Genomic DNA, 21,199 nt, shown 5'->3' on the forward strand with positions numbered 1-21,199 from the left:
TATGGAAGGTACAGAAAATATCTTGTGTAACCACAGCAAGCATTACCTTAAAGTGAGTCACTCCCTAAGCTGCAAGGCCTCACTAAAATCACTTAAGACAAAATCAAGTGGCATTAAATTCATGAAAACTGAAGTACCCTTAGGATTTTGTAAATGAATAGGATGCCCTAGAGCTGTACTTCTGGAAGTAGATCTACACTAAAAAGATACAAAGAAAAATATACTCAGAGACATGGCTTTTTAGGGGCTCCTAACTAGTGAAAACATCAGAATCCGCATCCTACAATTGGTAATGCTCCTTTCCATTTAGAAACACACAAATCCAGAGTTTTGAAATAGTAAGTGAATTCTTGCAGACCACAGACATAACCCTCACCTAGGCATACAAAGAAGCACACAAGTATTTCACCCCCCCAGCAACAGCAAAACATTTAACGCATTATCTATAATAAATGCCTGTATGTGGCTTTAGGTGTCTAATGTTACACTTAGCTCAAAAACACTATGATGAACATCATCTAAGAAAAGTTTTCACAGCATCTCATTCATGTATCTGTAACCATAAAAAAGAAACTTGCCTACAGTATACTTGTATACCTTGCAAATGAAAAAAATCATTATGCTTTAATATCAAATGCCAAAGATATTTACTTTATGTCAAATATATAAAGACAATAAAGTACATCTTTTATTTTTTTAAATAACTCCATGCAAAAAAATGGTCTTTAACATCATGACAAATTCATTCACAGCAAGCATCATACTGCAGATCCAGCAAAAGATATCCCAACTCTAACAAAAAGGCTCAAGTCTCAAACAAATCTTCCAAATTAAAAAAAGTTAAATTAGAAAGCTGCTAATTTAAATTTCATGCTTTATGGATAATTCCCTTTTCACATCTGTCCACCATCTGATAGGTGACTGCAAAATTTAAATGAGGCCATTTAATTAGATTACTTTAATCCTCCACCAAGTGCTGCAAATTAAACTTGAAAAGAAGACCTTTCAGTTCTCTAGGAAGGGTGCTTGCTCATTTATCCTTAATTAGGGAAAGACAAAACATTATCTTCAAGAAAACTGTACTGATTTCTTGAAACACTTCAGATAATTAAATTAAGACAAGCAATACTTGTCTGCATTTTATTAGCTACATAACTGTAACTACTATGTCACCTTTTCAATTCTAGGTTGCATTCATTTCATTGAAATACCATGCCATCAAAAAAACCCCAAAACATCAGAGTATCATGTCTGGCACATGTTACTTTTCCCAGAAAATAGGAAATTTTCTTATTAAGTTCTCTTAAACATCCTCAATCCTGACATATTTTTTCTACTAGAAATTACATTACCCTAACAATGAAATTCCCTTATCAAGGAGCACAGTACCTGCAATTTATAGTATGAGTTCTGCATCCCATAAAACTCAGCTTCAATAAAATTTAAGTTGTATTCTGCTATATTATAAAGAAATTCAAAGTAGTTTTAGATTTCAGCATCTATGGATTTTCTACAACAGACATTTGGGCAACCAAGTCTTATATGCTTTGCCTTGGGAAACACATTATCTAGTGCACACAAGCCTAATCGGGAATTAAGCTAATTATAAAGAGCCTAGTCTTACATAATGATCCAGGGAAAAGGAATTAAAACTTACAGCCTCTCTCTAAAGTATAATCTGAATTAACTGAAAAGCTGCTACATCCTTACCTTCAAGGCTATTCAAGATCCTGGTGATAAGTGAAAGGATATTCATTCTCCCTCTCCTTTGTACTTTCTGTATAGGATTATTTACACTTCAACAAGATCCTCCAATGTTAGTTTCAACTAGCAAACAAAACATTCACTTTTATTTCATTCACAGTCTGTTACAACACCACCAGGAAGGCATTTTCCTACACACTAGCTTCTCAGCAAAGTTTAGTTTTGCATCTGAGATTCCACCCTACATGTTGTAGAATGATTATTACAGCAGAAGACAGCTTAAGGTTCATATATTTCAATGCCTGGGCACCTTAAGATCTTGTGATCCCTATGATCCATGCCATCAGAGAGCTAACAGTATTTTCAAGTTCCAAACATTACTGTAAGTGGGACCAAACTCCCCTTCTATTGTCATAGCAGTGTGAAATAAACAGCCATCGGATGAAACATCTGACAGACTGGTGACAGCAAGAACAATTCTGCAGAACTATTGCTATGCCAACAGTTTCAGATGTATGTTTCATTATTCTTCTCAATTTTAAGACCACCTGAACAGAAATACCAAATAGCTAACTTAAGATGCTTTTCTTAAAGCAGCTTCCTTCCTAATGTGAAGAAATTTTTTCTTGAGGCAGACAAAGATAAGTTTGTGTAAGGATTGTGCTGGAAAACCAAGATAGTCAACAACACCTTGCTGCTGCTGGATAACAAATATGGTATTTTCCTGTAGGTCTCTAAGAAGCTGGCAGCTACAGTGGTACACAAGCTTCCTTACCTACCCAGAAACACTATGTCCCTCAGTGTCTGTATATGAGCAAACACCAATTATTAATCAATTTCTTTGGTATTTGGTGTGGGCAGACTGACAGAACAATGGCTGTGAAGCTCTGAATAAATGAATTATTCATATTTCTGCCACCATGTTCTGGATATTACTGAAGCCAATGAAGTTTAATGATCACATTTGCCAAGCCAGATCTTATACTCCTATTATTTGCCTTCTGCAGAAGGCTTAAGATACTAGCTAATTCTACTTGTTTGGCTCAGTGACAGGCAATCTGAAGCAGCAGTTTACCAATATTCATGCATATTTATCTTGCCAACTCTACAGTGCTAGAATCTGCAGGGTGCTTCATTCTTTTTCATAGAAAACAAAAGCACATTTCTAGTATACAACCAGCACAGACAGAAAGGTGAGAACATTCCTCCAATGGCAACCTAAATTATCTCCTCTAGTGACAGGCTTACGTGGCCACAGCATTACATTAGGGCAGAGAAAAAGAACTGGTAACTACTGCCCAAGCAGTGCAGAAAATGAGTGAAGCCTACCTTGGGACCTGAAGAGCAAACGGCAGGTTTGAGGTGGGCACAATCTACCACCTTAAGTAACAATTATTTACTGTTTTTTTTCACCACACTAACAGGAGAGCCTTGCTGAAATCTGAGACACAAGACCAGCTCTTCTAGGTGCTATGGACGTGCTTCAAGATAGCTGCTCCTAACTTCCCACTGCTTTTCAGGATAACTTAGACGCTCCCACACAAAAAAATGATACAAACTTGCTAATTTGAAAAAAGCTTGTGTTTACTTCTAATTATCATCTGCTGAATCTAGATATACCACATGGCCTTTATGATTTTAAGCATGTGTGTGGCTTATAAAAGCAACCTCTGTACACCTCTGGGTTTTAACACCACAATTACTGATTTTTCTATTCAGGACACACAATACAGATCTTTTCAACAGTGATCCGTGGTGAAACTTAAGCATAACTTAAGAACTATTTTTCTTAAAAATGTAATTTAAAAATTAATTAAGACAGTTATGTGAAAATACCTTATTTCCACCAGGGTAGGGAGGTATTGAATGACATAAGGGAAAAATCAGGGAGGCCGCTGCAACAGATGGAGCAAAAGGCTTCTTTAGCAAATACTTAGGAACACTGCAAGATCAGTAGCATGGCTGCAAGTCAATTTTCAGCTTTAAGAGGACCATGGGAGCTTAGCAGAATGACAGAAACTGGCAAGAGAGCTAGCTAGCAAACACCTGCTCTGAGCAGGACAAGCCCTGAGTAATTAAAGATGATGAATCTTGAGGAAATTGTGCATGTTGTAATAATTAAATTGAATCAGAATACAACTAGAAATTTTGATGCCTCCGAGATTGAACTTCTGAGTATTTACAACTGTCATATATTCTTTTGTGTTATTTACCCTGCACAGACCAGCTTCAATTCAGTCAAAAAAGCCGCCGTCTCTCATCTCCAAGATCCAGTAAGATTTATCAGCTCTGCAGTAAAACCCTCCAAGCCTTCCTTCCTTCTCCTGTCTTCAGTGTCTCCAAAACACCTCTGTTCTTGAATCAAGTCCCAATGCTTTATGAAGACATCCATGAATTTTAGTGTCTCTCCCTTTCCTATGTCCAAACCACATAGTGATTAATACCAGCATCCTTGACAGTCTGTCTTCTGAAGGTACCATAAAGTATGGTAACAAATTCCAAGACACTTAATGCTTAGTGATCTGTTTCTCTGAAATCATTCTGTTCTTCTGTGTACAAAGTTGTGAGATTCTGTTCCCAGATCTCAGAGAGCTTAGAGGTAAGTCCTTTTCTATTCTTCCTCCCTCACACTCTGGCATGCTGATGTTCTACCCACTTGTAAAGTTTGATCTAACACCAAGCAAACCAGTTATCCAAGCTGCTGTTGTGCTGCATTTTATTTACTGTCAATCAGAATGCACTAGGTCAAGGAATATAAGCAGAGCATGATAACGAATAGAGATAAAGGAAAGAGAGAACCAGACAGACATCATTAAGAGATTGGGGCTTCTGTATTTCCGACATTGAACAGTATCTTTAGTCAATACAACAAAAAGATGTGACATTCTTTGCAATCTTTAAAAGCATTGCTGTTATTCATCAAAATACGTTTCATTAATGCTTTGTAAGGCTAGAGGACATGAGCACTTAGTAGAGGAAAAGAAATAGGGAAATGCAGCTCTATTTAGTAGAAGAAAGCTACCAGAACACTTCCAGAATCAAAAACTCCATTCACATCCCTCAGGGCCACACTCTCAATACACTCTGCCATTAATGCTATTAACACTGGGTATCAGGCACCTCAAGGAAGAAAAAAAGGGCTAAGTTCTATCTGTCCAGAAATGCACTTCGTAATAGTTTGCCTAGTTGTGCTTTGCATATTAGTAAAATAGAGACTATACATTTTAAACCCCGAATTTTTACATCAAACCTTACCAAAAGGTTGAAGCGAAACAGGATTTGAGTTATCATAAAACCCTTAAGATTTTATTAAAAAAAAAAAAAAAGTCATGCAAAATTTAACTACAAGTGAGACCTTTCTCAAATAGGTAAATTTGCCCTCATTTTTGGCATTCTTACATGACTAAGAAGGCAGTCAAGGTCCAGATACTTAGCCAGCTGCAGCAAGGGAACAGCTTCAGGACAAAGAAAAGATGGAAGAAGATACGTGGGGGTAGGGATCTATTACTCCCAATAAAAGAATATCAGGGCCTCAAAAAAGAAGAGAGAGACTTGAAACAGTGCACTTCCACATTCCACTTAAATGTTAATACAGGTTATTATAGTTCATTCATAAATGAGATGTGAAACGCAACAACACTTACTCTTTTCAGCATTAGTGCCGACAGCCTGACTGTTCTGAGGGACAGAGGTCAGCTAGCAACTGGAATACAGCATTTCAGAGGCACAACTCCTCTCAAGCTGTCAATCATCTGACGCATTCTCTTGGAGAAAGTCATCAATTCCTTTCTTCAAAAGATCTACTACTCTTGCCACAGCAGAGATAAAATATAGGTGTATTCTGACACTATCAAAATTCTGGAAAACACCTTTAGTTAGGTGGCTAAAGGTGGCTCAGACACTGACGGACATTGGGTTTTCCTTACGTTTGCTTTGGTGCACTCTTCCAATCACTCATCCAAATGTAATAGAGCCGTACCTTCTTAAATCTGAACTAGTGATGTCAGCTCTGTATCTGCTAATAAACACTATGCGCTTCCTGCATAATCAACTCTTCAAAACACAAGATCCAGAACACAGTAAGGCTTTCACTGGAAATTCAGAGAACTCAAGGGGCAGCTGACAAAAAAAACTACATTAAGCATGCTGACCCCAAGAACTGCTTTCAAAGCATTTTAAGAGGCAGATGGAATATACTGTAATAAACCAGAAGCAGAAACAATTGACATAATCATGACTGATGTACCTAGCTCCAATGCAGAAACGCTTCTGCTAGAAGGAATTAAATTATGTGGATTACTTCATTTGTTATGTCACACAAGGAATAGCCTTCTGTGAACAGAACCAATTCAACACATTGAACCTTAGCAAGTCACGTAGACCAAGCTTCTTCAGTAGGGTAGCTTAACAGCTCTCAAATTCCAGAAGATGTATTGTTCTCAAAATCTTTGTTGGTGAAGAGATACAAAGAGCTTTTATTTGCTTCAATTCTTTGATGACATTACTCAGTTTAAATTGTTACCAAATTTGCAAGGGTAACAAACAGAAAGGGGAAACCAAACTAAGAAGAGACATATGCCGTCTGCCTGCCTTACAGACCTAATGCTCTGCAACCTAAAGACAAAGTCATACAGCTACAGAGAAGACCTGAACTATCGTATTACTCAAGCATTATTCCACACGTGCTCACAGAAGTACTGTGACATCTCTATCTAGGTTACTCTTCTGTGCTGCCTTAACACGTGTTTGTATTTGGCAAGATTTCTATCCTGGAAGATAACCCGTAATTGTGTATATGTATGTGCTCATGTACAGACATATTAGAAAGACACCGATCTTTCCCATTTGATGTAGATAGCTGCCTTTCAGAAAAGAATTAATGTTGACATCACTGTTTATATCATAAAGGCAAATTAAATTTTATGGTGTAGTTAGGATTGACTGAATAATCCCAAACATCAGTCACAGTCTAGAATCCAAGCTTTCTAGATGTGAAATGGTGAATCTCAATCTCTCAAAAATGTCATGATTATGTCAGCATCAAAGCAACTGATAGCAGAAACAGGCCACTGCTTTTGCTCATGGTATTATTCCTTCAGAAACAGCATTTCACATTGGTAATTTCAATCTTTCTGAACTTATTCTTACAAGACAGATTAATCTGTCTCCAAGTTCAGACATAAAAGCAATGTCATTCTGCAAACGAGTAGGAATTACCTGCTGTTGTCTGGCAAATATTTGACTTAAAATTATAGGAGCCTCCCTTTCCCTCAGAACTATCCACTGTCACCAAATGATTCGAAACACACCATTCCTGTCTCTTAACTCACTAGGAAAGACTTACTTCACCATTGATTCAGTAACAAACTAGAGTCAGCTTCCAGTTACTGTTTTCTGCTTACTTATTTAGTAATGTACGCTACCTGGAGCGGGATTTTCTTGCTGATAAGAACAAGAGGCTGGAAGCCAAGTGAGACTTTGAATACAACTGATTATAAATGGCAATAGCCCTTTTTAGACTGCCACCTTGTCCATCCTATTCCTCTAGTTTGTTTATTCAACTGGTGCATCTTCCCCATGTAAGAACACTGAGCTCTCTTGAGCTAAAGCCCTCTTAGGGTGGTACAAACAAACATTCTTCAATATATTTTTATATTGATAATACAATGACTAATGACAGAAACAACACTACCTATCTGAACCACTGCTGAACAGTTTATCTATATAGGTATCTTAAGATTAAGAATTTCCATTAGTTTAAATCTGCAATGAGGCTATGCTTACCAGCAATACATAAGATCTTTTTTCATCCCTCCAGCCACACATGTTCATTCTTTCTACTGCTGCCTGAACAAGAATTCTAGTTACAGGTTAAGCTGAATGACAAGTAGAGATAATTGAAGGAGACTGCATGTAATTCATAGACTCACTGGTACTGAGATATCTTCAGTAAGCCTGAAGAGGTTCACAGGTGGTAACTGAGCAAGACTAGACAAGATGAAGCAGAAGGAAGATAGAAGAAAATAGTTCTGGGAATTTCTTTTCTACATATTGCCAATGCTATTTCAACATAGTTTAGTTAGTTTGGTTTTGTTTTTTTTTTTCCCAAAAGATCACAACCTTGAGACAAGAACATATCAAACCTCTGCTACAGATTTTTAAAAAAATCACATTGTTAAGTCAGCCACTGCTGGATTAAAAAAAAAAAGACTAGAAAATGGACTGACAAAGAAAATCTTTAAAGCTTCTCTCATGAAAGGGAGCAAGTGAACCCTGTATATGCTTTAATTATTATATAAATCATAATATTTCTCTGGGTTTGGATCATGGCAATTCAATGCCCAGATTCAATTCTCCACTTCAGCCATACAGTTCCAGCAGTAAACCTTATTTTAAAGGTGATGAATAAAAAGCCACATTGTCTCCTGTGGTAGCCTTAAAACAAATGCACTGGGAAGAGGATAAACAGGACAAGCATAGAACGCTACTTCCTCAACCTTCAACTATCTGAAATTCATAGGACACCTTGAGTTTGATGTAGCTTGTTTAGGAACTCTCCACAGATCTCTCCTCCGTTATCTTGTCCAACCTGTCCCTGAGCCCCCAAACTTTTTATATCCATGACTGCCTTAAGCAAGGAGTTCCAGAGCCCTTCTAATAATTCTTTTGAAGATTATTTCATTACCTTGCACAGATTCCTGAGGAAAACTACCTGTAAACTCCCTACATTGCAAGAACAGGCCACTGATTTCTGCTCTCCTTGCTATCAAACATACCGGTTGTATCGATCAGTTTGTTTTATATCTATGCGCTTTCAAGAAGATACTAGATTACTTGTACTTGAAGTAGTTTGACTTCTCTTCAACATCCACCCTTAACCAAAAATACTGCAGCCATATACTCGCCTATTACAGCTTTCAGCTGAAACTTGCTTATTTTTGAACCACATCTTCAAAGTATCATTTTCTTGCTATTGAATTTCATTGCATTAGTGCTGGACACCTACAGCTTCTGTCTACAATTCAAATGCTAGAAATCAGATCCCAATCTCAAAACCAAACTCTAAAAGATATTCCAGTACCTAACAACTTTGCAAGTTTGCCACAGCATAACAAATATCAACTTGTTTTTAACCACAGACTAGCAACCTCCTGTAAGTATTTTAGTGTTTTCTATTTTCTTACTGATTTTCTGATACACAAACGGTTATATCTGAATCAAGTTCTATCTTTTATATCAACTATGTAGAAGACACAGCTGCTATATCTTCATATGTTTGCAACTGAAAAAAAATTTCTCAAAGAAACTGACATGTGTAACTTCAGTTACTAGTGACAGTTTGTCCATGGGATCAGTTTCTCCCACATTACCTTAGAGTTTCACAGAGACAATCATCTCTGCTTATATTTTACTTGAATTTAAAGGATGCTGATATGATTTGTTTTATTTAATCAAGATCTCAAATTTAGTCATGGCAAAATGTTAATTTTATAAACTACCATTTGAGAGGGCTTTCGTGACTGAAAGATTTACACAGAGAGGGATTAGGATTTTTTTTTTAACTCTGTTTACTGATGGACCAGCCTATGCAGGATGAAAGATTCTGCTCCTTTCCTCAAGAATCCTGCTACTAACAGCAGTAGCTTTGGCCTTGCCAAGTTTCCATCTATGCAAATTTGCCCTACCGAGATGAAGGTTAGTTAAAAGCCATAGCTTCCCCCAAATCATCAAAAATACTGATCAACACATCTACGTAACAATTTCATCATAGAAGATCAGAAGAAATACATGTAAGTAAAACCTTTCTTTAATATGCTTTACAAAAAGAACACAAGTTGAAGTATCAATACAAATTCACATTGTAGTGAGAATCTCAATATCTGTATCTATCTGGAAGAGATCCTTGAATCTCCAGCTCAAAGTACACATGATATTATCGCATCAAGAGAATCCAGGATATTCAGTTCTCCCTTGATGCTCTGCTTGTGCTGCGTGTGTCACAAGCCATCTGGACTAATTAGGCTAAAACCATAGGAGTTCTTTTGCTTCAGGGAATAAATTCAGAAATTGTTTGCAATTTAAGGCTTATTCCAGATCTATAACTTGTTCAACCACCACATAAAAGCAAACCTTATCAGGCATTTTCCTCTGGCTAAGAAGCCAAGCCTCCTTGCAGCAAGGACCCTGCCAACATTAACCATACTTCTGCTTCAATCAAAGCCATTAAAATGCACTCTGCAGAAGACTACCTCAACTCATCATGGACTAAGTGCTCATGAAAATCTCAACAATCTGTAGTGAAAAAGGCATTTTACTGAGACCTTGTGACCAGGGATTGGCATCCCCCACCCTAAGATGACTTTCTTGCTTCACTTACTATAGAACATTATCAGCAGAACTGCTCCAGCTGAATCCTCCCTTTAGAACAGAGAATAGCTAGCGAGCAAAGTCCAGATCTCTGCAAATCAAGCTACTTTTGATCAAGGAGGAAAGAATACTCTCAAAATGTCTCCCAAAATACACCTATTTGATAGAAGTTTAAAAGTGAGCTGGAGTATGTGTCCCAGAGGTACGAAGAAATGCAAGAGTCTACACTGACTAGCTAAACTTCATCTTTGGAATAATTACTGTAATGCTGTTGGGATTTTATCGTAACATACATGTGTTCAGGTATCCAGAGATTTACATGAGCTTTTTTTTATTGCTCCAATTGAAACACAATACAGGATATTAAACTTAATTATCAAAAGTACCATTAGTATTTTGATCTTGTTAGCATCCCTGTTGGCAAGGAATTTAACCTGCCTGAAAGCTTCTAATTAAGAAGATGATGCTGCTGTTTCCACTTCCAAATAGTGGCTAAAAGAGAACACCACCACCACTGCTACAACTGGCTACCTTTTATTCCTTCATCTCTCTCCCATTTTCAGAGATCCACACTTTCTAACAATTTCAGGCAAGCAATGCTCATCTGAAGATCGATGGCATGATGGCTCTTTATTTAGAGAGCCAGTGCCAACACTTCTTCATAACTGGTTTATTCCGAATAACCAATCCCTCTTAAAGGATGATCAGGTCCAAAAGTAATGGGGTTTACTCCAGTGAGCTTTTACACGAACAGTGCCATTAAACAGGATTACTCATTAGTATAACAATACATTAAATGAGATCATTACGTTAATTGAGATCATTACTATTTGGGTTTTGTATATTCATATATAGTATTACTTTGGTTCAAAAACACAAGGTGTTATAGTAGTCAAAAATATCAAATATAGAAATCTTCTAAGCCTGAAACATTTCTACTGTTTAAATAGCTTTACAATTAGAAGACAATACTCAGCAGTTTTTAGAGCCCAAACATTGAGATTTCTATAATGAAAAGCACTAACTGTGAGCAAAGATTAAACTTTGACTTTAAAAACATTTTTTTTCTAATGCAAGTTGTATATTCATGTAGATCCTTGGTTAATATTTAGGTAGCTGGTTATTACTGATGTTCTATTTGTTAGGCATTCACCTCTTCAGCTTCAAGGCATTAAATTCAAAATGGGCCCACAGAATTTAGAGTTATGTGATTATATACATGAGAAAATATCTGCCAAATTTTGTTCAGTACCACCAAAACCCATCAATATTTACAGCCTCATACTAATATGATGAAGAGTTTTGTATTTTTGACTACTCCAGAAGAGATATGTTTAAAGTTTCAGAGAATACTTAAAGCTGTTCTCGGTTATAAGAATGTAACAAAAAATGAGACCTTAGATCCAACTTTATTTTGCTTTTAATACCATTGTAATGAAAAATTCTATTCTGCATCAAATTGAGGCTCATAGCCCACAAACACCATGAACAAGCCTGCTACGAATACGAAGTGCCAATCCTACAAGTTGAACCACTTCCCCTAGAAAACCAGTAAACATCTTTATGTGACGTACCAGATCTGCAATCCTTACCTTAATTTGTTGTCTGGCCTGGACACTAATGCTCTGCTACAGCATAAAGTTCCCATTCACTTATGCTTTCTTTAACTGAAGATAAAGAGCTTGACTTCCTCCAACTCATAGTTAAAGGATGAAGTTGCCTATGTTTCATTGTGTGTCAAAGTACATTTGACAGAACACGATGTTACAGCGGGCTCTGGATGATGAAAGCAAAGTCTTAGCGTCATTAAAGCAACATCATCATACTGTACATACCATTCCCTTGTTGTTATAAGATTATCGCTAAAGTAGGTATACCACCATATTTTATTTTTTAAACCGCTGTCTTTGAACAACCACATACTGGCTACTTTTGCTTCTTCCCCTTTTGGGGCTACAAAGGGATCTTTGCGACCAGGGCCTTCAGCAGCCGTTTCCTAACAGGCCCGCAGGTACGTCTCAACAAACAGCGAACCGAAAGACGCAAAACCCCCTGCAAAACCCGAACGGACGGAGGCAGACAGCGGCAGGCCTGCCGTGCCAGGTTGCCTTTAACCTCCCGGAGCAGCGCAGCTGACTAAGCCGAGCGCACGCCCCGGCCACCGCCAGCCGAGCCGGCACCGCCGCAAGCGCCCTGCCAGCTGGGGGAGGCCACACCTGTGGCGCGGCTCGCAGCCAGCGGCACTGCGGGAGCCTCAGCTGACATTCAGGCCGCCCCAAAGGTGAAGGCTGCGCCCGGCAGGGACACGCAGAAGGCTGCCCCGCCCGCCCGGCCCCCCGCCGCCCTTCCCCAGCCTCCCGCGGGCACCGCCGCACACACATCCCGCGGCCTGCCATACCGCAGCATCCCGCGGCCGCGGCGACTCCAGCCCCCCAGCGGGAGGGCGGCGGCGGCGCAGGGAGGGGGCAACGGCCGCTCCCCCCTCGCCGCCGGCAAGGAGAACCCCAGCAACGCGGCGACCGCGACAGGAAGAGGGGGAGAGCGAGGGGCCGGCGGCACGCCCGCCCGCCGCCGCACTCACCGCCGGGCCGGGCGCGGGCCAGCGCTGTCCCCTCCTCGGGCAGGGCCGCGGCGTTCTGCGCCCTCAGGTACCGGCCGCCAGCCGCCCCGCCCCTCGCCGCCCCGCCCCGCCCGGCCCGCGGTGGGAGGGCCGGCGCGCGCCGTCCCGCCGCGCATGCCCCGGGAACGGCGCCGGCCGCCTCCCCGCGTCTCTCCGCGGCCCTCGGCTCGCCCTGACGTCAGGGCTGCTGGCGCGCGCCCGGCCGTTGGGCCCCGCCCCGCCTCGCCCGTTAGGGGCCGTGCGCGCGCGTTCTCTCTCCAACGGCTTTTCCCGCGCGGCGGCGGGCCGTGACGGGCCGCGTACCCCCTCGGCAAGCCCCCAGCGGCCCAGTGCCAGCCGCCGCAGCCCCCGCCTCAGCCCCCGCCTCCCCTGCGCCCGCTCCTCGCCAGAGAGGCGGCACAGGCCGGCGCCCAGCTCCGCTAATGACATGGCGCCTCACCCGTGCCCGCCCGCCTGGCTGGCTGCAGGGCTGCCTTGGCACTGTGTCACGCCGGGCTCTCGAGGCCGTGAGGCCTGCGGGCCGTATCTTCCAGCCTGCCTGAACAATTAGCCCGTTGACCGATGCAAATAGAAACGTAGTCGTTGAAAGTGTTAGGGAAATAGGCCTGTGAGCATCCTGGCTCTGGGACTTGGTACTCACAGGGAAAAGAGGACTCACAGACGTCCCGGCCGCGTGAAAGGCCTGGAAGGATGCTTGCAGTCAGCAGAGAGCTGCAAATCCACAGGAGACCAGCCTTTCTCCATGCCGGTGCTCACAGAAGGACTTGGGAGTTTAATTTTCTGCCTGTACCAGGAATCAGAAGGCACTGACAGAGTACAAAAGCTTGTGCAAGGTGCAGGAAGTTACTTGCCTGTGGTTGAGCGAGATGGTTTGGGATCATTTCACTGACTCAGTATTTATTTATACCCCAATGCTTTTCCTACCCGCCTGTGCACTTGTCTGGGACCTGTGTTTCTGCATCTCCCGTGGTTTGGGATCTTCATGTATGTGGTGTCGTATCATCTCAGCATCTGTATTGCTGTGCTTTGACTTCAGATTTTCAAAGTTTAATTTTTCTCAGTTTTGGCTACCAGTATTTCTAAATTTTTGCCTGCCTGCTTCATCGGGCCTCCCAGAGGCGGAAGGCGGTGCAGTAGCTAGTTCATGTAGAAACCCCCGCCCTGTCATCGCTAAGCATCGTTTTCCGCAGCCGCTTGCCTAGGAGTCTGGCGTGCTGCCAGGGTGTCAGCCCGGGCACCGCAAGCGCCTCCTCACCTTTGTAGACATAGAGTGTGCAGACTCGAGTACATTTGCCCCACAGATAGCAGAAAGGCTTTTTTTTAAAAAAAAAAAAAAAAAAAAAAGGAACAGCAGCTGAAGTTTTTGTATGTCTCTTTGCCTGAACTTAAATGTAGCGGCTACATTAATGCATTTATTCTTAGAACAATCTGAAGCATAATTACTCCCCTGTGGTACAGGAAGAAAAAAAAAAAGGCAAGCAGAGAGAGATTAAATCTCTTGTGCAAAGCTAAAGAGATAGCGAAGCCAGGAAATGAACTCAGATTTCCTGAGTCAGGCGTCATTGCTTTAACCACACAGTCATCCTCTTTCAGGCATTCTCAGCTTCTGAGCATTAATGTAAACATCAACTGTGTTAGCATAGATTTCATTTTTCCCTACTTTGTTCATCAGAATGATTTCACTGTTCCCACTGAAGTTTCTTCCAACTAACTTTCTTCTCCATTCCCTTCCCAAAAGTAAAAGAAATGGTATTACAGACTCACTGGGAGGGTGAAATGATATTACAGACTCACTGGGAGAGTCTTCAGTTTCCCACTGCCTTTCTGCAGGAACCGGCAGGTATTTCTTCAACCCCAACACAAAGCAACTGTGGAGCCGCCATGATGGATCTCTTAGGCAGGGACCCAAATGCAGAGGGAACAAACGGTTCCCTGTCATCATACTTTGCAGCTGGATCAGAGGACTAGGGAGGCTTGTAACCAACGCAAAGGAGGCACATGAGCTATGTGTACTGACCTGGAAGTGGTGGTGTAACCACCTTTTTTAACTCCAGGTCATACTTTTATTATCTGAAAACAATTATGAAACAATTCTCTAAAAGAAAAATACATATATAAAAGAAGAAAACAAGCTAGAGATATTTTAGGACAGATTTGAGAGCCTCCACTATGTGTTCAGACATTTAACAAATTACCACAATGCTTATAATGCCTCAAGATTAAGATCCAGTCTTTAAGCAGATTTCTTAGTTTTTGAAAAATAACTTCAAAAAAGGGCAGCATTACATCCACAACTCCAGCTTCTGACTACTTAACTCAAAAGATAGTCTTAATACTCCTACCGATAGCCTACAGACTACGATCAAGTGCTGTATCTTTTCTTACCAGTTTAATATTTGATATGTCTTCAGCTTGAGGACTTTACATTCCATTGATTTTATACTAAATTAATTTAAATGGACTTTATATTACACTGGGAGATGGACTAGAAGCTTGTTTTATCCACTTCACTCACTGACCTGGCATTGTGCTGCCTCCATACAAGCAGAGACACAGCAATGGATGACACCGACCACCAAGAGAAGAGCTGGATGTGCAGACAGTGATTTTCACGCAAATATTCTCCCAGCCCCCGGCAGTCTGCAGGCCAGGGACTTTATGAGCCAAGGACACACTTTCCCACAAATTTGCTGAAGGATGAGCAGGGAGCATTAGGGAGGACTAGTTTTCCTAGTAATAGTTGAACAAGTATTTTGAGAGTATCTGGCTGTAACCTTGCTGGCTTCCTTAGTTTCAACTGACCTGCTGGTAGTTAATGATAATGAGACCGTTGTACACAACTGGCCATACAGTATGAACCTTGTTGATTATTGTAAATAAGAATATTTTCCAGTCAGTATCTGGCTTGAAGGGAAACCCTGTTCATTCTTTTAATTTTGGATTGGTTTCCATTTCATGTATTTCTGCAAACTGGAAGTGCATGTGTTTCCCTAACTCTAGTGGAAAATGAAAGAAGGGTTGTTCACATTTGTCCATCTAACTGAGCTCAACACTCTTCACAAATCTGAACTGGAGATTTCCCATCCCCTGCATTACAATGAAGCTGAGTTAGTCCGCTTGTGTTAAAGCCACCATCAAAGCATGGACAAGCTCCTTCCTCACATCACTTCATAAAAATCATTTTTGCCATGAGGTGCAGAAAAAAATCCTTGCTAGGTAGTGACTGCTGCTAACTAATCTGTTCACAATAATATCATTTACCTTGTGCATCCACGTTATGTTACCGTATTCAAATACTTTCTACTTAGACTCCGATTTTATATTATCTGATACATGAACCGTATTTTATCTGTTTGCATTGTTTCTAGTTCAAAAGGGCTAGGCAGCTAGGTGCCACCATTTGTTCCACATATAAGTAATAATTTATTCATAGCAGCATTTTACTTTTACAAAAACCTGTAGCATGAACTCTCACTGTCTCGCAAACGTTCAAAAAAAGGAAGACAACGGTTAGAATTAGAGAGTGTATGCTTCTTGGGGTATAGCTGATGAAATATATGACAGAGTGCAAGCAGGTGGATGGTTAGGGATTGAAATTCTTCATTTCAAAATGTCTCAGTCTGTAAAATTTATTCATTGACATGTAGCAAAAAATGAACTGTCATCTGTTTTCTTAATCAATCTGTGTCTCTACAAATAGTTCTTTCATTAAGGAATACTTCCTTTATATTTTCCAGGTTTTAATTTGACACTAGAGATTCATTGTCTCCAGAATTACCTATTTAATTTTCAACTTCTTGTATTTTGTAAACTATACAAGTAACTTAATTTTTGTACTACCTTAAAAATACATACTAAAACGAGTATTACAAGTTGATGAACTTGTTTGCTGAGGTAAAACAGAAGGAAAACAATGGGCTAATGTCACATACAAAAATACTTACATGACTGTGCTAATATGTGTGTATATTTATTATTTCCATGCGTGGTGTCCACAGGTAACTAAGCTTTATACCATCCTGCAATAAATAATTGTGTAAGAAGGAAATAATTAATAGGAAATTCTGCTTGGTGCAAGCTGGGGTCTTTACGACGGTTTACCATCACTGCATCTTTTGTGTACATATTGGAAAACACAGAGATGAGCTCAAACTCATTCTGCTGAAATACGTGATGTCCTAGTCACATTTAAGACTAAGTGCTGTATTTTTCTTTATTACTCGAAAGAGGATCCAAATTAGGTACTTGAGCATTTGATATCTTTTCAGGCATTACTGACATTTACCACTTTCTCAATAATATTTAGATAATATTTAAAGAGAATAATATTTAAATGAAGAACTGTTCATTACCCTTTGGTAGCTGCTTTGTTATTTAAATAATTGGCTCAGATGTCCACCCTGGATCTGCAAAGGCAATGTTGTTATACTTATGGTTTTAGCAAGTGAATGATGAACTGAGCCTTCTTACTCTTCTCCTTTCGGGAAAGGCCTTTTTGGTCTTAAGTAAAACTCTTCTGAATATTGCTTGAAGAATACTTAAATATCAGTCCAGGATGTCTGTTTTTAAAACTCCGTAATGTGTTACTCTGTGGCTAGCACTGCCACGTTCAGAGATGCTCAGAATGCATCACCCTGTCTCCTCATGCTCACGTCGATGAACACTATGTGCTTGACATTATGCTTTGTCTACTCTGGCAGTGCTGTGGTAGAAGTGGCTTGAACCAGTTCAGTAAACTCTGCTGCTAAAACCTGCCTCGGGCAGTCCCACGCATGATGCTTCAAAACACTACAGATCTAAATTATTTCATCAGACTAAACTATTTAAGCGGTCTAGTTAAAGCTACTTTATAAAATACTTCCAATTTTTTTCTGCACATCTTTGGTGGCCATATTCCTACAATACATACCGCCTTTACAAACAGAAAAGCATTTCTAGACAGTGATTAAAATCATATTGCACATTTCTAAAATCCAAACGCGCTGTCTTTTGTTTCTTTTTAAACACGCACTCCTCAGCACCTAACTTAAAACAAATTAGTAGATAATATATTTCATTTAATTCTGATACAGTTTCTTCTTTATTTTTCATTGCAACTTAATTCGTATTCACATAGGCTGAATGCCCAAAGGAATACAAATGCCTGACGTTTCCATTAAATCAGTGGGATTTGTGAGGATTCTAAAACATAAATTAAAACTGTTATTTCGGTTTGATTTACAGGTATGGAAATTATTTCCTTTTGTATAACTAAAAATTATTCTAAATCAGGACAGATAAACATTTTTAATGTATTTTATAACTGAAACGTTGATTGATAATCTCAGAACTCAAAACAATAGCCTTCTCGTGACACTGCTATGGCACTTTATCTAGTGTGTTTGGGATTTTTTTTTTAACCTAGTAGCATTCAGTTACACAACAGACAAAATAACAGACTTATGTTTCTAATAATGGCCTCCAAATTTAACAGAATGAGAAAAGTTGACTGGAATTCAGTGAAATCTCAGTAGAATTCAGTAAAAACATACAAATATATTTGGCATCATATGGCTTATCTTTATGTCAACATTCTTACAAAGGATCCTGTTTCAAATGAGTGCTAATCCTAAACTGATCGATGTGGATAATTTGTATTTTTGCTAATTTTGTTACTTAATAACATTTCAGAGACTGCAATCCTTAAAATGTTTAACAAAGATGAAATGCATCCTTTTTTTTGTTTGTATAGCTAGTGTCCTCCATCTTACAATATCATTATAGTTTTTAATCCTGAGATTTGCAGAAGTAATAATCTACTTGTAATCAGCACACAATGCAGCGGATGCTGTAGCAATAGAGCTATACATATTGAGAAATAAGACGTAAAAGGAAAGGAAGAATGTAGGAGAAGCATCCAGACAGTGCGAGCACCACATTCATGTGTTTGTTTTCATGTGACTGCTCCGAGTTCAGCCTTCGTGCTAACATTCATCTTCAGGAAGACTGTCAGCGTCGCGCAGCAGCTGGAAGCGAGGAACTAACCATGCTCCTTCTGAGCCTTGTTCAAAAAATATTTAGAAATGATGTAAGCCACCCGGATGGTGTGGTGACCAAAGTTTTCTACGTGCTGTTAGCAGGCAAATAAACGCAACGTACAGAGCGCGGTTGTTCATTCATACCCCCACTGATGACCTGTGCCTTGAACGGAGAAGACGGCTGAGACACACCAGTTTGAATCTAGGCAAGCTCCGTGTTATCCTCCCTGCTAGGGTGCCTATAATTCTACCAGACCTAACAATGGTTTGATTATACGATTCTCCATCACAACTCCTCATCTGTTTCATTATAATGCTTGTAATTTGCTTTAGAGGGTTTAAGGAGTGTACAAAATTACCTTTATGAGCTAATAATTTTGTTTCTTTAGATACTGTTTTTACCCATGACAGATATTCTGTAACATGGTGAGGGAATAGAAGAAACCTAAGACAGACAGAATTATAGATTAACCCCACCTTCCTCCTTGTTTTCTTCAATCATATGATTTTTGTATGCAAATAATTAGTTTCAATTAAATTAGAGACTTAAAGAAAAATACAGGCAGACTGCTCCAGTAGTAAAGAGCACTTTCAAAATACAGTTCAGGACTTTAAAAATAGTTTTATTCCATGTATATATTTGACCCTAATCTTTCTTGTCTGAACATGCAAAAGCATCAGAAGATAAAAATTGAAAGCTGAAATTCCATAATTCAGTGATTAGATTACATTTTCAGTAATAAATAGCAATGAAAAACAAAGAACTCGAAGATGCAGATTAAACGATGCAATTGCTTTTCCTCTTTTTGAGCGCGTGGCAGTAACAGGTGCACTGAGAAAAGAGTTGACCTTATCCAAAATTATGTACGTGACCAATCTGGCCAGCAGCTCAATAATTAACTGAATGTTTCAGAGCCCCACAGAAACATCAGGGACAGTACCACTATGCTCAAAATCATAGTTGCTTGGAAAAATCATGAAATATAATCTTGGAAAATTTTTTATAAGGATCTTTTTCTCTCTTAAACTTCCTCCCTCCCTCCTTTTTTATTAGCTTTAGTTACTCGGGAAAGCAGTGCTTATATATGCATGTGTGTCTAAATAAAAAAATATTTATTTAAAATGTAATTTTTACATATACCCTGATATACGTGTGTGTGTATATATAAACAAAGTTGTTCTAGGCATTGGGAATCACCTGGAGAATGTAAGTGGTTAATTACATGGTTCCTAAATAGCGACCCTGGGCTGCTGGAGATACAATCTATGGGTCCCTAGTGGTTGGTTGCTCCTCCCCGCGGTGGAGGATAAGCTACCAGTCTGTCTCCAAGGTCCTTCCTCAACACTGAATCTTTCTGGAAACTGTTTGCAAAGTCAAACGTAGTTCAGTTGCAACGACTGTTAAAAGTACTTGCTTTCCTGTCAAGTAAGAAAGCTGGATTCTCACAAAGACAAAATAGAAATTTTATTCTTACAAGCTGGCACCTGCTTCTGATTCCTGGACTTCTGCAGACATTATCCCAAAAGGCTCTGCCAGTCTCCTGAAATACTGGCACCAGAGATTCAATCACTGCTCTATCTCGTAAGGCATTTAGCAAGGTCCTGCGGTACTTTTAAACCAGATGTTGAAGGTGTTTTTCTCTGAGTTAATAATTACTAACTGTGGATAGCCACAAGTTTGAAAGAGGCTGAACTATTTTAGAAATGCATGCAATAAATAATAATGGGTGTGCTTTAGATGGTTGTCACAAGGCTCAAGGACAAATTCTAACCAGCATGACTCTGGCATTTTAATGGCTAAAAATATGTCTTCAGTCTACGCTGTGAAACAGAAAGTGCTGGCGGACAAAAAGTTACATGCAAAATTATAAGTGAGTAAAACTGCTGCTCTTTCAGTCTCACTCTGAAGATAGCTATGGAAAATATTCTGCACCCTAGATCCTTTGAAATCAAGGGATTCCTGGTGCTCTGCAAACACGAGTGTACTCTCAGAATATGTTTTAATAGAGTTAAGGCTACCTGTGATTCATTTTAAATAAACCGTGATATAGAAAGGTGCCAGGATCAAAGTGGCAAGCTTGTGGCAGAGACAAAGCCGGAATCCACCATTCCTCACTGCCAGACCAGTGCGTTTAGGACTGAACCACGCTACACCCTGCATGAAACTCTATCCCATACCAAACTGCTGTAGAGAAAGAACATAAAATCCAATGCATTGAGCGTAAAAAAGCTTTAACGGTAACAACCGCGACTGAATTAAGAAATATTTGTGGATATTCGCCTAATTGTTGGTGGTTAAAAGCAGAGGTTCTCAACAGAGGTTCAGAGAGGCTCGGGTGCAGAAAAAGTGGGCAACACAAACAAGCGGAAGGATATCTCTTTACTGCGAGTGCAGCTAAAGCTAAAGAACTAACTCCAACTGCGATGGTGGACACAATGAAAGTATTATTAGATAAGCATTTAGAAAATTATAAACCTACAAAGAATGCAC

At 39.8% G+C, this 21,199-nt stretch overlaps 1 protein-coding gene and 1 pseudogene across 11 annotated transcripts in view; one reads left to right on the forward strand and one right to left on the reverse strand.

Moving 5' to 3' along the window:
- Positions 1 to 12,851, reverse strand: part of CCSER2 (coiled-coil serine rich protein 2) — a 74,540-nt gene extending 61,689 nt beyond the window's left edge. For 2 of the 11 annotated variants that reach the window (XR_008577860.1, XM_054831557.1), the window contains exon 1: positions 12,653 to 12,848. The gene's annotated coding sequence lies outside the window, so the exon portion shown is untranslated. Of the gene's footprint in view, positions 1 to 11,663; positions 11,848 to 12,652 lie in introns of all 11 variants that reach the window. The other 9 variants (XM_054831558.1, XM_054831559.1, XM_054831552.1 and 6 more) reach the window with 8 other exon arrangements.
- Positions 12,852 to 15,025: 2,174 nt separating this feature from the next.
- On the forward strand, positions 15,026 to 15,249 carry LOC129209076 (U2 spliceosomal RNA; annotated as a pseudogene).
- Positions 15,250 to 21,199: the final 5,950 nt, after the last annotated feature.

This window comes from Grus americana, chromosome 7 (genome assembly GCF_028858705.1).
Source record: "Grus americana isolate bGruAme1 chromosome 7, bGruAme1.mat, whole genome shotgun sequence".
Taxonomy (NCBI): Eukaryota; Metazoa; Chordata; class Aves; order Gruiformes; family Gruidae; genus Grus; species Grus americana.